The sequence below is a fragment of the Vulpes vulpes genome, chromosome 9 (assembly GCF_048418805.1).
Source record: "Vulpes vulpes isolate BD-2025 chromosome 9, VulVul3, whole genome shotgun sequence".
In the NCBI taxonomy this organism is placed as follows: domain Eukaryota; kingdom Metazoa; phylum Chordata; class Mammalia; order Carnivora; family Canidae; genus Vulpes; species Vulpes vulpes.
The window spans coordinates 63,907,403-63,923,641 of NC_132788.1; the positions used below are offsets into that span (position 1 = coordinate 63,907,403).

At 39.1% G+C, this 16,239-nt stretch overlaps 1 protein-coding gene and 2 pseudogenes across 9 annotated transcripts in view; 2 read left to right on the forward strand and 1 right to left on the reverse strand.

Moving 5' to 3' along the window:
• Positions 1-16,239, reverse strand: part of GRM7 (glutamate metabotropic receptor 7) — an 823,590-nt gene that overhangs the window by 484,605 nt on the left and 322,746 nt on the right. The gene's annotated exons all lie outside the window — the stretch shown is intronic.
• On the forward strand, positions 420-1,210 carry LOC112908824 (small ribosomal subunit protein eS1-like; annotated as a pseudogene).
• LOC112913222 (POU domain, class 5, transcription factor 1 pseudogene) lies at positions 14,311-14,805 on the forward strand (annotated as a pseudogene).

Consider the following 16,239-nt stretch of genomic DNA (forward strand, 5'->3'; position numbering starts at 1 on the left):
CATGGAGACACCAAGCATTCTCTTGGTGGGAAAGCTGAGTTTGGTCTAATTTTCCAAAAGCTGTGTTAAGGGTAGTGACTCAGAAAAAGGTATAATGTCTAGTTCTTTAAAACTTCATTCACAGAGACATTTGTCTAGCTTTTCAGGTTTATAAGACACATTTGCTTCTCAATCTCCAGGGCCTAAAATATCATCTGGGACAGACAGGGGCACAAGAAATATCTGCTGAATTAGGAATTTGAAAAATAATATTTTTTAATCCAATTATCAGGCAGTTACTAAAATTTATTTTCTTACTTTTCTGTAGGTGCATATTTATGACCTCCATATTTATTATACTGCACCATAAATGACCTTAAAAATCTTGGTTTAAACAGTATCCGATGCACTTCCACCCTTTTGACTCCCAGAGCAGTGCCATGGCGGTCGGCAAGAACAAGCGCCTTACCAAAGGCAGCAAAAAAAGAGCCAAGAAGAAAGTGGTTGATCCATTTTCTAAGGAAGATTGTTATGATGTGAAAGCCCCAGCTATGTTCAATATAAGAAATATCAGAAAAACACTAGTCACAAGAACTCAAGGAACCAAAAATGCATCTGATGATCTCAAGGGTCACATTTTTGAAGTTAGCCTTGCTGATCTGTAGAATGATGAAGTTGTATTTAGAAAATTCAAGCTAATTACTGAGGATGTGCAGGGCAAAAACTGCCTAATTTCCATGGCATGGATCTTACTCATGACAAAATGTGCTCCATGGTCAAAATATGACAGACCATGATTGAAGCTCATGTTGATGTAAAGATGACTGATGATTATTTGCTTCATCTATTTTGTGTTGGTTTTACTAAAAAATGCAATAATCAGATTCGGAAGACCTCTTATGTTCAGCACCAACAGGTCCGCCAAATCTAGAAAAAGATGATGGAAATCATGACCTGAGAGGCGGAGACAGATGACTTGAAAGAAGTGGTCAATAAATGGATTCCAGACAGCATTGGAAAAGATATAGAAAAAGCTTGTCAGTATATTTGTCCACTCCATGATGTCTTCATTAGAAAAGTAAAAATGCTGAAGCAGCCCAAGTTTGAATTGGGAAAACTCATGGAACTTCATGGTGAAGGTAGTAGTTTTGGAAAAGCTACCGGGGATGAGACGGGTGCTAAAGTTGAACAAGCTGATGGATATGAAGCACCAGTCTAAGAATCTGTTTAAAATTCAGACATTTAATGGTGACAAATAAAAAAATATCTTATTTGTGATGCTTAATTTCTTATCATTCTTTTTAAATAGCTAGGCTTGGTGAAGCAGATGTTCTGAACTGACAGTGTGAACTTTTCAGAACTGTTGTATGGATCTTATCCATTGCTCTTGGCTACTAAATAGCTGCAAAACAGTAGTGATCTATTTCAAGCTGTAGTGATCTGGATGGAAGTGTTATAAATGGTTAATAAAAGGAAATTTAAAAAAATAAACAGTATCTGATGCTTTTAATTGTAAGGTTTTGTCTCCAAGAATCATCACTGGGTACATCCTCCTCTTCTGACAATTAGCTCAGATGAACTTTATGGACATCTGAAATTAACTTTGAATGAGGTTTTTCAGGTGAATGTAACTTCTCCAAATAGTACTTTTTATATAAAATAAGGAATTGAGACATCACCCAGGAATGAGAAACCTAGTAAGGAATGAAATATAAAGCTCTTTGTCTATCTTTACTTGGGAGATATTTTTATGAGATCATCTTCATCCTATGTGATGGTTGCTGTTGTGAGCTGCTCAGATCCCCATTGGGAACAAGGCCTTCATTCCATCAGGTGCTGGGAGTGTTGGAAGGTGATGGCTTTCCTAGAATTGCCCTTGTCCAAAGTCATAGACCCTCCCCAGGGGGGTAGCCCATATTCAAAAACGTATTTATGTGCCTTCAGGCAGGACAACTCTAACTGGTCATCCCAGCCTAGAGTCCACTGTGGGATCATTTGAGGCCTTTATTGTGACTGCATGGAAATTCAATGCCTTCTTCTTTCCTCCTCATCCCTCTACTCCCTCACAGGTGTTCCCAAGAGTTCTCCCCAGTAAACCTGCTCACACATCTTTCACGACCTATATTCCAGATAACTCATCTTCAGATACCTTATTATTACAGTATGTACAGCATTTGCATTACTATGATCAACTCCCTTAACATTCCTGGGCTTCATTTTTAATCTATCTGCAACACTAATATACTGAACCCAGTGAGTTTCAAGGGCCATCCTGCCTACCTGAAAAGTTATATGCTTCTACTATCCAGTGATACTACTATGAGATAAATAAGTGGTAAATTGTATAGATGTTGGGGGAAAAAGAAACGCATAATTATTATCAATGTTTTAGAGCAGAATTCAGATAATACTATTCAAAACAAATTTTCATATCAAAATGACACAACAATACTTTATTTTTTCTCCTCTGGGAAAGAACAGTCTAAGAATTTTGTTCCTGACTTGTTGAGTTGGTATCTAAAAGAGTCTTTGATGCCTTGAGCAGGGATTGATAGAACTAGCTAGTAAGTATCTTACTTGCAGTTCAATGGCAACATGGGGAAGTAAACATGCAAATGGAGCAGAATCTGGATGGTGAAACTCTGAGGCTTCCAAATAGTTTTGTACCAAGTTTTGTGATGTAATAAAAGTCATTGTTACTATAATGCTTCCAGCAGCCTCCTCAACCTGTACCTATGTCCTCCCAACCATCATTCCCTGGACATATGCTGCATGCCAGACATTATACTTAGTTCTACTTCACATGAACTATTCCTTGGCACATATATTATCTTCTCCTTTCTTGCTGGTGATAAAAATGGAGTCAGAGGTCAGAGAGGTGAAGCCACCAGCACAGGATTCCATGACTAGTCACTGCCTGAGCTAGGTTTTAAGTTGATTCTGTCACCAGAGCTTTTGTTCTTTCACTCTGGGTTGCTGTGTCCTAGAGGGAGAAGTCTCCAAGGCAAGGAAACACACCAAGAAACAAGTATGTATCAAAGACTTGTACAAAGACTGACTTAATGTGTGTCATGAAGGATCATAAACTGATTCACTTTACTTACAAATAGGTAATCAAACATGGTATGATTGGTGTAGCCCAAAAAACCTCTTTCAGAAAGTTTGGATTAGTTATACAAGGAAGACTCTATAAGATCTCCATCAGAGAGAAGGTATGTGTCTTTGCAGGGACACACAGGCATGCTTGAGGAATGGAAACTCAATACACAGTATCTTGTAAGTGGCTGCACCTAAAAGATATGTGATCAAAATCTGTTGAATTGTTAAAGGTATTGTTTACCAGCAATCTCTTGTTTTGAGGTCAGGACCAGGCACCAAATATTCACTCAAATATTATTAGCTGGAAGATGAAGGAACGAATGAAGCATAAAAAAATAAATAAACCTTAAGAATGTTCTTTTCTGGCTCTCACCCAGCTTTAGCCACATATGTCCTCTCCTATCTTTTAGGAGGAAATTATCTTTCTCAGAAATAACCTCCCCCATCCCTTCCTGCCCATTCATGAGATCAGGTTCTCCAGAGAGAATCTAAACATTTCCTTCCCAATGTTGATTAATGTTTGTAATTATATATTTGTGTGATTACTTCATTAATCTTTAATCATTAATGCTCCATATATGCTAGACTGATTCTCTTTCCCTCCTTTATTGTATCTCTGAAAATCAGCACAATGCTTGACACATAGATGACACTTAATACATATTTGTATAGGTGGATGGATGGATGAATGAGTGGATAGGTAGATATTTAGTAAATGAATAGGAAAGGAGAGAGAGACAGAAACTTAAAGGAAAGAGAAAGAGATAGGGGAATCACAGAAAACATGTAGATATTTGTTTTCCTACCATTTAATGGAAATGAAAAAGTAGGGGAAGATCTAAATCTCAGTGCAAAAAGACCCCCCAAAACAAAAACAAAGATCCAAGGGAATGACAGAAGCTGTAGAGAAGTTGGGGAAACTATGCTTCATTAAGGAATTCCATGGTTTGACATATGAACAAGATATTTTGACTAGAAATTGTATAGAATGTTGACTTCTGGTGAAGTCAAGACTGAGAAAGTAGTTTAGGAGGGGCTGTGCAGTCCTGTTAACAGCTGATCCTATTTAAGGAAGATGTTGAGCCTGAGGGAATAACATAACATTTGTTAATTGGGAAAGAAGTGTCAGCCCAAAAAAAAAAAAAAAAAAAAAGACAAGAAGAAGAAGCCAGCCAAAAAGTGGTCACAGAGCCAGCAGTAGGACTAAAAAATTCTAAGTCAGAGAAGTCAAGAGTGGGACCTGGGAAAGTTTTAATAATAAAAGCAACCACCATTGGTCACGTCAAATGTAGCAAAGGGTTCAGGGAAGAGAGCTGGCTCCCTTACAGTCCTCATTAATAATTTGTGCTATTAAATCCAACATAAACTCTGAAGTACAGATGAATTTCTGCTTATACTTGTCTTTGACAGGTATTCCTAGTTGACATGCACAATGAAGGTGTTTCCCATTTGGGATGCCATTTTTTTTTCTGGATGTACAGAAGGAATACTGGGAATTTATTGGCTCCTTTTATAGGTTTACATAAAATTAAATCCCCAAAATAGATCTCATCTGCTGATACTTAATAGACGATGGGTTTACCTCATCCTACCCAGCAAGAACTAGAGCAAGGCTTTGCCACTTAGATTTTCAAGGCTACAGAGCTCTCACTCAGGACCCTGAGATAACCATGACCCCAATCCAGTTTCTCTCAATGTCTGTTTCTCTTCCTACCTGAATCAGATCCCAGAGGTACTTAGCCTTATCTGTAAGGCATCTGATTTGGAAGTCCAAAAAGGAGCTTCTACAAATGTAACGAGCAACTGAGGAATTCTGGATGCATACCACAGTTTGCAAAACTACATTGGAGTTTATGCAGAATTCATCTTTGTGCATTTGTCTTTTAGAAAATGTGATCAAATTATACATATATTTTAAACAAAGGTACAATGCTTTAATCTAAGGTGAAGTAGAAATGTCTACTTTTTTTCTTACTTAGGATAAATACCATCATGTCAGAGTCTGACAACCTCAGTAATAAACACAATAATAAAAACCTTGTGGCTTATTTTTTTTTTTATCTGTGCAGTTGCTTTTTCACTTGGGATTAAAACTAGTAGATATTACATCACATGATTTAGTACCACCAGGAAGCAGAAACTTCTCGATTTAATAATAAAGTGGTTCCCATTTCTAATATTGTGCAACCTCCTTATTTATTATTTATACAGTTATTCATCATACCAATCCCTCCTCCGGAAGTAACATCATTTTAAATTTTATAAGGCACAAACAGGACACTGTAATTCCTCAAAAACCTGCTACACAACATGTGCATAATTATCCCTACTGCTGTGTAATTTTGTGTTTTCACACTGTATACCTAGAGTGTGTGAGCAGAGGGCAGAGTGGTCATTGAAGTCTTTCATGATGAACACTGTCCTCAGTTTCTTTTTTTTTTATATAGATTTTATTTATTCGTGAGAGACACAGAGAGAGAGGGAGGCAGAGACACAGACAGATGGAGAAGCAGGCTCCCAATGTGGGAGCCCAAAGTGGGACTTGATTCCAGGACTCCAGGATCACTCCCTGGGCCGAAGGCACACGCTCAACCGCTGAGCCACCCAGGCATCCCCCGTCTTCAGTTTCCACTTGGACACTGAGATATTCAGATATTTCCTTTATACAACCTTTCTTGAATATTACCTTTATTTTGGATACAGCCAAGATCTTAAATTAGAAGGAAACTTCCATTAAAATCCCATCTGTAGTGCTTCTAGCATTTCTGTTCTTGACTTGAGTCTTAAAAACATTCCTTCCGTAACACCTGGTCCTATACTTCCACATCCCTGCACTCCTTAGAGCTTATCAGTTAAAAAAATAATAAGTCTCTACTTTCAGGATAACAAATCCTCCAAAGATACCCAAGCCTCATTCATATGCTGAATGGCATGCTAAGGTTTTATAAGGAAGTGGTGGGGGCGCTTCTTCACTTCTTCCGTGTATTTCTAATGGCTGTGAAGCCACTGCAGCTAATAGATGAGAACTGAATAAATCCTCCATTTGTTTAAGCTGATAATACTTCTGCTAGATCTGTACAGCAAAAGCTGTGTGTGAAGTTCCTTAGCAAGGATTCCTTGACTCAGCACCCAAGCCACTTCCAATTACCTTGAAGAATGTGGCAATAGTTGAATGCAAAGAGGTATTTTATGTGATCAGACTGTGAGCAGCTGATGAAGATTAGGCTCCTAAGTAGACCGAAAGGAAACACTTAATTATCATGCTTAAAGTATCCTCTCTGCAAGGATGATAATGAGTTAGTACGAGTTGTGCGTCCATCTGGCTTAAAAGTTTTACTGCCTCGGTCTTTTCACTTCCCTTCTTCACTCCTCTGCCCTTTGTTCCTGAGAGGTAAGATAGGAATCTCACCTGCTGAGTTCAAATCATTACTCCCCTACCCTCCTGTAAAAAATAAACAGAAAAATTATCCTTCCAGGCATATACTGGCTGGCTACACCTTCCTCTACTTTTACCATCTCACCTCCTGCCCCATAGTACAGGGCTGTCAGCTAAGGCCCACGTCATCTCTACACTCACTCAACACCTTGCTTCTGGGTGACTCTTTTCTTTCATCGTACCCTCTGGCTCCTGGATGATTTCTACAGGCCTTTGAACTCCATAGTCAACAAACAGTTCCTCAGGTCCCTTTGTTTTCCCTGTATATTCCACATTAGCTCTACGTGCCACAGGGCAGTCTCTACCTGGCTCTTGACACTTTTCTGAATTGTGCCATCTTTTAAAGCTTTAAATCAAATGCCTGGCCCTCTGGCAATGACCTCCTGTTATTCTAACTCTCACACTCCCTCACTCAGAGCACTCTGTTTCTGGATGTTTCACCTCCCTATTTTCTCTCCCTCCACAGGGCCCCTCCTCTCATGTCCTTATTCCTTTATCTTGCCAACTTAGATCCTTCATTTATTCATTCAACTAATTCTTGATTTCCTGGTGTTTGCATTACTCATCCCTGAGAATATAGCAGTAAATAGCAAAGACAAGATACCTGACCTTGTGGAAGTTACATCCAACCATGCTCTTGCTGAACCCTGAATCACTTCATCTCTTATCTATCACATCCTCCTGGAAAATTCTGTCCAGGATCGTGTTAAATATTTATCATCTTTGCTTTTACACCCAGATTCCTAGAGGCTGCTAACAAAGACAAATTGCAGAGCTGTAGGAAGTGATGCCACAAATTTGGTCAAGCAAAATGAAATGAAAACATGTTTTATAAATCAGATGTATTAATAATCATCCTCATTCTGAATCCCCTATAGAGCCCAATACAGTCCTGTAATAATAAAACAATGACCACTAGTGTTTATTGTAGTGGGTGCTATGTAAAAAACAAACCTGGTTGACGAAGCTCTGTCCTGTCTCATGCCCTTTTGCACCTCCATCACCTGGCACCATGCCCAACACACAGAAGCTGCTAAGGTAGATCTGGCAAATAAATGAGTATCCCACAGATGAAAAAACTGAGGTTGAAAGCAGCTCAGTAACTTGCCCAAGGTCATACACTAGCAGGTACAAGCCAACAATGCCAATGTGAGAGCTGCAGCTCTGGACAGACACCCAGCAGTCCCAGACTATCACATTGAATGCATACTGTTTGTGTCAACTCATAATTTAGGAAGGCTAAACGCAGCAAGGGCTAGGGCCATGTCTACTTTGCTCTCTTCCAGTATCACTGACATCTGAAAAAAAATTAAAAAAAAAAAAGAATGAGTGAATGAATGAATCTTTAGAAAGAGAGATCAAATGGGGAGGGGGTGAAATGTTTATTTTCTCTGATTGTGAGGAGTAACTGTGGCTGAATATGCTGTTGTCAAAAGTACCACTGCCTTTCCAAAATGCTTTCTGGATTTCTCTCGCCACAGTTGGGTTTAAGGCAGCAGAACTAAATATAGAAGACCCAAGATCTCTAACTGACCTATTTAATGACGTTTCTCTTTGGTGCTTCACACATTTATTTAAAAAAGAAAAACAGAAATTTATTTTTTAGTAAATAAATCGTTTTCATGGTTATAATTGCAGAGGCATCTGAAAGATAAAATGTGCCATTTTCATCACATTTTTGAACAGATATAGCAGCCAGCATGATTTGCAAAAGATAGCAACATGTTCTGAAATGCATGCTAGGAGTATCTTAAAAATGTTAAGTATCTACTGTAATTCTACTGTTTCCTATTACAGATTTTAACATCTTACCAATTTAGTGTCCAAAGCCGAAGACAAGGAGAGGAGATCCTCAGCTTGAAAGAGAAACCTTCATTTAAAGAGACACTGCTATAAAGAATTCACTTCTACAGCTTGAGTGTTAGGTTATTTTATCAGTTTATACAGATTTCTGTCATGGCTGAGACTCTGTATGCAGAGGGGAGAGGGTGATGGGCAGGATATGAAAAGTGAGCCTGCAGATGGGAAGGAAAGAGCCATGAGAGAAGATGGCATTAAATGATATCTTCATATTCCAGAGCAGTAGTTGGCTAAGTGGACTACATTAGAATCACCAGATGTATAAGCCCTGTCCTAGACCAATTCAATCAGAATCTCCAGGAGTGGGACACAGGCATCAGCACAGTTTCAAACTCCCAAGGTAATTCCAAAGTCCAACCAAGCTTGAGAAACACTGTTCCAGTGTCTCTAGTGCAGACACAGCTGTTCAGAAGCGGAGGTCACAGCCACCCATCTGAACAAGGTCAACTGTATTCCTCCATCCTCTATGGGCTCCCCAGCAAGCCTTTTGTTCCTTTGTATTTTCTTCTATTGCTCTTTCAGGATACATTTAATTTCCCATGCTAGCTTTCTTTCTCCACGTTACCTTCTCTCCATCCAAAGAGTCCATGTGCAAATTATTTTTAACCAAAACCCCTACTTCATTTTACATGTATACATCTTGTCCATATTTTTAACCCAAAACCTTCCTTGGCACTCCCTCACTTGAGCACTCTCAGCACCTGGGGATCAGATTCTATCACAAAGCCAGCTGTTTGGAAGCCATAGCATGCACTAGAGCACTTCGAATAATAAAAGAAGGCTGAAATGGCTTCAAATTTCCTTTACATCACCTTGTTCTTTAAACCAATTATAGTCACACTATCACAAGATGGGCCCCAAGAGCTACCAACACCTCTGAATATTCTCAGATGCTATCTCTCCTTTTGCTTTTCTTGCCAAGGTTTAGCAGATATATAGATAGACTCTCTTGTCTTGCACCTCAGAAACAACAGGGTTATTTTTGCTTTGTCCAAGATGATTCAATATAGCCATTATTAGTGCTGTTATACATCCTAGAGAATAAAGGAGGTTGGCTTTGTGAAGTCATGGCTCTTGCTTTATTAAATTTGAATTTTATTAAATATATAAGACTTGATTTCTTTTCCAGTAAAAATGTTTAACTGTGGGCAAAGAAAAAGCACATTTGCTATAATTTAGTTGTGCAATAAATTGGCTGGCTTAATTTAATGATCAATTATTAATGAATTAGTAACAGATAAATAAATTCCATAGATTATCCCTAAGCTTCCTTTTAGCTAAAAATGATAGCTTCTTCCACCACTGAACATTTAAGAGGAGCTGCTAACAAGTTGCAAAATTAGCAGATTTAAGTTTCATTACCTTTTGATTTCCCTATCTGCCTTCTAATGAGAGATCTAATGAGCAAAGAACTGGCCAGGAGGAGGCAGTGAAAAAGAGAGAAAGTAAAAGCAAAAGGACTAAGAAATATAGACCTAAGTGCATTTCCTTCCCTACTCACTATTTAAGAATCTCCTCTCTTTATTATAAGACTTCGTCATATGTCTGAGAACTAGAGTGCTAATACAATGTCACAAACAAAGACAATCATGTCCAGTACACTGAGTACCTTGGGGAAATTCAAGAATGATTTAAAGACACAACACAATTCTATTCATTCCAATTTTATTTAGCCAGGGTGTTGAATAAATATCAAAGTTAAGGCTGTTCAAATGAATCTTTCTTCCATGTGGTAGAAATGAGCAGATGATCGACATACATTTATATTTTTAAAAATCATCTTTTTGTCCAGTTTATCAGCAGCATGTAAAAATTACTACTGTCAACTCCATAGTCATATCTTGCTTTTGCCTTCCCTACCTGCACATGATGGGTCACCGTACTCACATAACCTTAACCTGCCACTATTCTGAATGGTTTTGTTGTATTTCCAAATATTGAATCCATCTTCAAATAAAGACTTACTATCTCTGAGAATATTAAAGTCAATGAGTCTTGATATTGGAAAGTAATTCCAAAAGGAAACATGATGTAAGACTATTAAATAAAAATAGCTTGAAAATCTTGCTTTGTGTATGATTCTGGGTGGATTACTTGCCTCTGAACTAAGGACAGCTTTGAAAGGCAGACTTTCCATTTCCTGGTACACAAGGAATATGTGTTACTCAGTTGATGGAGCTATGGAGTTGAAGGGAATAACTTGAGATGCCTGGGTGTTTCAGCGGTTGAGCGGTTGAGCTTGCCTTCTAGCTCAGGCCTTGATCCCGGGGTCCTGGGATGGAGTCCCACATTGGGCTCCCCACAGGGAGCCTGCTTCTCCCTCTGTCTCTCTGTGTCTCTCATGAATAAATAAATAAATCTTCAAAAAAACAATGAAGGGAACAATTTTATGGTCATACCTAAAGATCTTTCCAAATTATTAATTCAAAGTTATAAGAAAAGGGTATCACTAAATCTAACGTACATCCATAATGCAAGAGTCCCCAGATCTTCAGCTTTTTTGAAATTGTTATTGTTATTTTAAAAATGTGTTACTAAAAACCAAAACCAAATCACCCAATTCAGAAGAACATTGATGTTAATTTATAAAGGTATAACATGATGTTTGGAGAAAGCTGTCTTACACTGTTAAATAAATAAATAAATAAATAAATAAATAAATAAATAAATAAATGATAAATGACATATCTGGGAGTCTAAAACCCTAGTCCTCATAAGAATATGATTCAATTTAAATGTAAAAACATAGTCACTCTGCCACACTGCTAGCCTTTTTCCTTATTTATTTTTAGAGGTAGTACTTCAATAAATCACCCAGAAAGCAAGATGATTATTAATTATTTACTTATTTGGAGCCAAACATTTTTAGTTTTCACTAAATTACTTATTTACAAATGAAAAACAGCTCAGAAATTCCCAACATATTGACCTAGAACATAAATTGCACATCTTTTTCCTCTTACAAAGCTATTTTTAATATGAGCAATTATTAATGTGTTCATTTCCAAATGGAGGGAAAAAACACTGCTCTACAATTAATGTAGTGTTTGGTCCAGTATTTTTCCATTTCTGTTAAAAAGCAACAGACTGCCCAGCACTCACAACGGAGAAGTGAGGCTATGACATTTGGTGCAGTCAAGAACACTTCTAACACTAGGACAAGACCCTCTTTCTGTCTCTGTAGTGGTTCTTTGCACACCCTACCCATTTCCCAGTGTTTTCATGTGTGTGTTCACCCTTCACTATGAGGTAGCCCATGTGCTTCAGGGGGAGCTGATATAACCTCCAGGCCTGATTAGATTAAGTGGACCCTTTTTCTCTTTGTCACTGATGAACTCAATAATGCAGGGCTAAGTCAATCACTTTCATGAAATGTTCTTGACTAAAGGGATTCATTAAACAGTTGGCAGGTAACCCATTACTGGCCAGTAAAACATAATTAATTATTGATCAGGGCACTGAAAAAGAGATACCTTTGCTTTTAATAGAGAACCACTAGAAGAGATCATCTCTCCTTTTCTGAACTTCAAATAGTGGCATGAGGCTTAAAAATACCACAGCCATGCCCTCCTGTCTAAGGGTGAAACTGCCACAGCACAGAGTAGTGACTGATTCAGGGAACAGGGCAGGAGACCTGAGCAAACAAGCTCTGACTCCTGTCCCACATCTGAACTTTTTCCTTTAAGTGAATAATAAGATTACATATTTTGTTAATTTGAATTTTCTTCCTTCCTATTATATATGACCCAAAACCCTTTTTTTTTTTGACCTGTCCAAGAATTTTTTTGCTAAAATTAATTGATTGATTGATTGATTGATTGATTGATTCATTCATTCATTCATTCATTCATGAGACACACAGAGAAAGGCAGAAACATAGGCAAAGGGAGGAGCAGGCTCCCTGGGGGAGGCCCCACGTGGGACTCAATCCCAGGACTCTGGCATCAAGACCTGAGTCAAAGGTAGATGCTAATCACTGAGTCACCCAGGTGGCCACAAAAATGTTTTTTACAGGACTCTTCCTAATACACAAAGAGTGAAAAACAACCCAAATGTTCACAAATTGTAGAATGGGTAAACTGTAAAATTCAAATGATGGAATGCTCTCTGGCAATGAAAGAGAACAAAGTATTGCAACATGAAACAATGGGTATAAATCTCACAGACCTTGATTTAAAGAGGCCAAATACAATGGAGTCCATTTCCTATAATTACATTTATATTAAGTTCAAAAACAGACAAACTCATCCATGTTTGTAGAAGTCTGCAGAATAGTGGTTCCCTATAACCAAAAACACTTTGACAGATTCTTCAGTCATAATCATAATACTTCCTCAAGTATTATATCCTAGCTTCCTCCACACATTAACAGGCCTGTCAACTCACAACTACCTATTTCTGTTCTTCTAACAGCATAAATTCATTTTTTCCAGCAAGTGTTTCCTGCTTTATCTGAAATCAATCTAATTTCAAATATCTAAATTTACTGGGGGTGGGAGGGCAGCACGGGGTATAGTTATGAACATAAATGAGTATTTTCTGTACATCTCAGGACAAAATATGCTTTTTAAAAAGATTTTATTTATTTATTTGAGACACAGAGAAAGAGAGAGGCAGAGACATAGGCAGAGGGAGAAGCAGGCTCCCTACAATGAACCTGATGTGGGACTTGCCCTGAGCCAAAGGCAGATGCTCAACCACTAAGCCACCCAGGTGTCCCAGGACAAAATATGTTTGTATACTACATCATGCCTAATATACTCAGAAGTTTCACAATTTAAAAAATAGTCTGGACTCAACAACAACAACAACAACAACAAAACACACCTTATGATAGAAGCCTCCAATAAGAATCAGTTTCTAAAATACCAGTGGCTCAATGTCTAGATTATGAAAATAGAGGTAAATGCAGATGCTTACATTACCAGAAAGGTTAAAAAAAAAAAAAAAGCAGTCTCTTAAACTGGAGATTTCAAACTCAGAAGGTCTGGGACGTATTTAAGATAGGCAAGTATATCTTTGACAGAGTTGAGAATCAGGAATGGTATTTTTAAAAGTAGTAAAAGAAAGTTTGTGAGACTCTTAACTCCAGGAAACAAACAAAAGGGTTGCAGAAGGGGAGGTGTGTGGGGGGATGGGGTAACTGGGTGATGAGCACTGAGGAGGGCACCTGATGGGATGAGCACTGGATGTTATACTCTATGTTGGAAAATTGAATTTAAATAAAAAGATAAATAAAAAAGAAAGAAAGAAACTTTGCGTGCTTGCTGTTGTTTTAAAAAACATTTTGTATACTTTTCAATGCCCCTAGCTTGGGGAGTCTCTGTTACCCATGGTGAGAGAACTGCCTCCAGACCTGGCCTTCTTGCTCCCACTCGGGGTGAAGGTGATAGGCCAGGAAGGCTGGAGCCTTGCTGGCTTTCCAAGGCCCTCCTGGCAGATCAGGATCAGGCCAGTGTGTGTGGGGGAAGGATGGGGGGGTGGGCTTGGGGCAGGTGCTGAGGCATGTAGGGATTCCTTCATGCCCCCGCAGTTTGAGTTCAGTTGGGGGGATTTCATACTGTGGATCTCAGGTTGGAATGCGGCTAGTGCCCCAAGGCGGCCTTTAGATCTCTCAGCTAAAAGGCGAGCTGGGAGCAGAGACAGAGAGCAATTCTGAGGGGTCCTCCCTGCAGGTCTGCGTTGCCACCAGGGGCTGTGAAGTCATCAAGGAGAAGCTGGAGTAAATCCCAGGGGAGTCCCGGAACATCAAAGTTCTGCAGAAAGACCTGGAACAAACTGCCTGAACAATCTGGAACAAGCTCCTGAAGCAGAAGAGGGTCACCCTGGAATATACTCAGGTCACAGTGGGGCATCCGCTGAGGGTTCTCTTTGGGAAGGTGTTCAGTCCAATGACCATCTGCCCTTTTGAGGCTTTGCAGCTCGGTTTCGAGAACATGTATAAGCTGGGGCCCCTGCTGCAGAAGGGGGTTGGAGGAAGCTGACAACAATGAAAATCTACAGATGTGCAAAGCAAAGACCCTTCCCTGGGCAGGCCCGGAAGAGAAAGCGAACAAGCATGGAGAACCAGTGAAAGGCAACCTGGAGAACGTGTCCCTGCAGGGCCCGAAACCCACCCTGCAGCAGATCAGCCACACGGCCCAGCAGCTTGGGTGTCAGAAGGATGTGGCCCAAGGGTGGGTCTGCAGTCTCTGCCAGCAGGGCAAGGAGAGGATTTTGAAGCCACTGGGTCTCCTCTTTCAGGGGCACCAGGAAACTTTCTTCTGGCCCCAGGGCCCCACTTTGGTACTCCCAGCGATGGAGGCCCTCACCTCACTAGGCCCTACTCCTCAGTCCCATTCCCAGATGGTGAACCCTTTCCCTCTGTGTCTGTCGCCACTCTGGGCCCTCCCACGCTTTCCAAATGTGGGGCGGAGGGGGTGGGTAGGTAAGGAAAGAGAACCTGGGGTTTGTACCAGGACTTTGGGATAAAGTTCTTCATTCTCTAAGAAAGGATTTTGGAGCACAAAGGCTGTAGGGGCAAAGAGTTTGGGGGAATTGGTTGGAGGGAAGGTGAAGTTCAAGGATGTTCCTGTTTTTAATCCTACATCACTCATCACTTTGTTCATAAATAAAGAAGCCTGGGACACAGCAGGTGGGGGAAAAATGTATATTTGACTCAGGAGTGGGAAACTGAGTAATGGCAACAGCAAAAGGCTACTTGAAACTTTACCCGAATGCAGGTATTTAATGAAAGAAGATAACATAATGGGGAACACACTTATCTCCCACATGTATCCCAGAAGAGTGAACAAGACAACTCTTAGAAATACATATGATTTGAGACAAGATGACTACAGACTTTCTTCATTAACCAAGCCAACAAAAAAATACAAACAAACAAACAAACAAACAAACAAACAAAAAAAAACCAAGCCAGCAGGTACTACTAGGGATTATATAGCTCCAAAACCATCAGATCCTAGTAGAAAGTTGAGAAGCATACATTAAAGTTCCGATAGGGTTTTTAAAAATACCTGGTAATGTAATTAATAGTAGAAAATTGTACAAACTTAAGCTATTGCCACATGCTGTTGAGGCAATATGTTAAATTTTGTCCCAAAATTCCTTTACATGTTATACAGAGAGGTCATTCCATTTTAACTATTGCTTTACATAAGAATTGTTCTTTTTAAAAAATTATATTTAAACACAGATGCCCATATCCTGCCTCTTATTCATCTATCAGTTATCCTATGAGACAATGTAAAAACTTTGGCTTTGATATTAATAAGTTATATGATCTTGGGCAAATATTTTAATCTTGGTATGCCTTAATTTCCCAATTTATGCATTAGAGAGAATAGTACCTGCTTATGAAGAGATTATCTAGCGTGTATACTAGATAGCCTTTGCAAAGTATTTACATAATGCCTGGTACATGGCAAAAATCCAAAAAAGTTAAACTGTGGCCATTGCTATTAACATCTTCTCTCTAAATTAGCAGCAGCATAACTTGTAGCTGCTGCAGTGAAGGTAAGTGCAGGACTCAAGAAGAACTGAGTAATTGACACAGGAAGAAAATACCCTTTCTAATACAATACTTCTGCTTCTAGTATCCAACCCATGACTGTCTGAAAAATTTTCTCTACTTTTTCAATGCTACCTGAAATTTCAAAATAAATTAAAAATGAGAATTAGACACAAATCAATTATTATATTAAATCTGTTTTTCTATGATTTGCCCATGCCCCTCCCACAAACACTAGATATTCTAACACATTCCCCTAGGACAGAGTTTCATAAACCATGGTCCTATACCACCAATATTAGAGTCACCCCAGGCAAGGTGATTTATTAAAATGCAAATTATTTGGTTCCCAGCC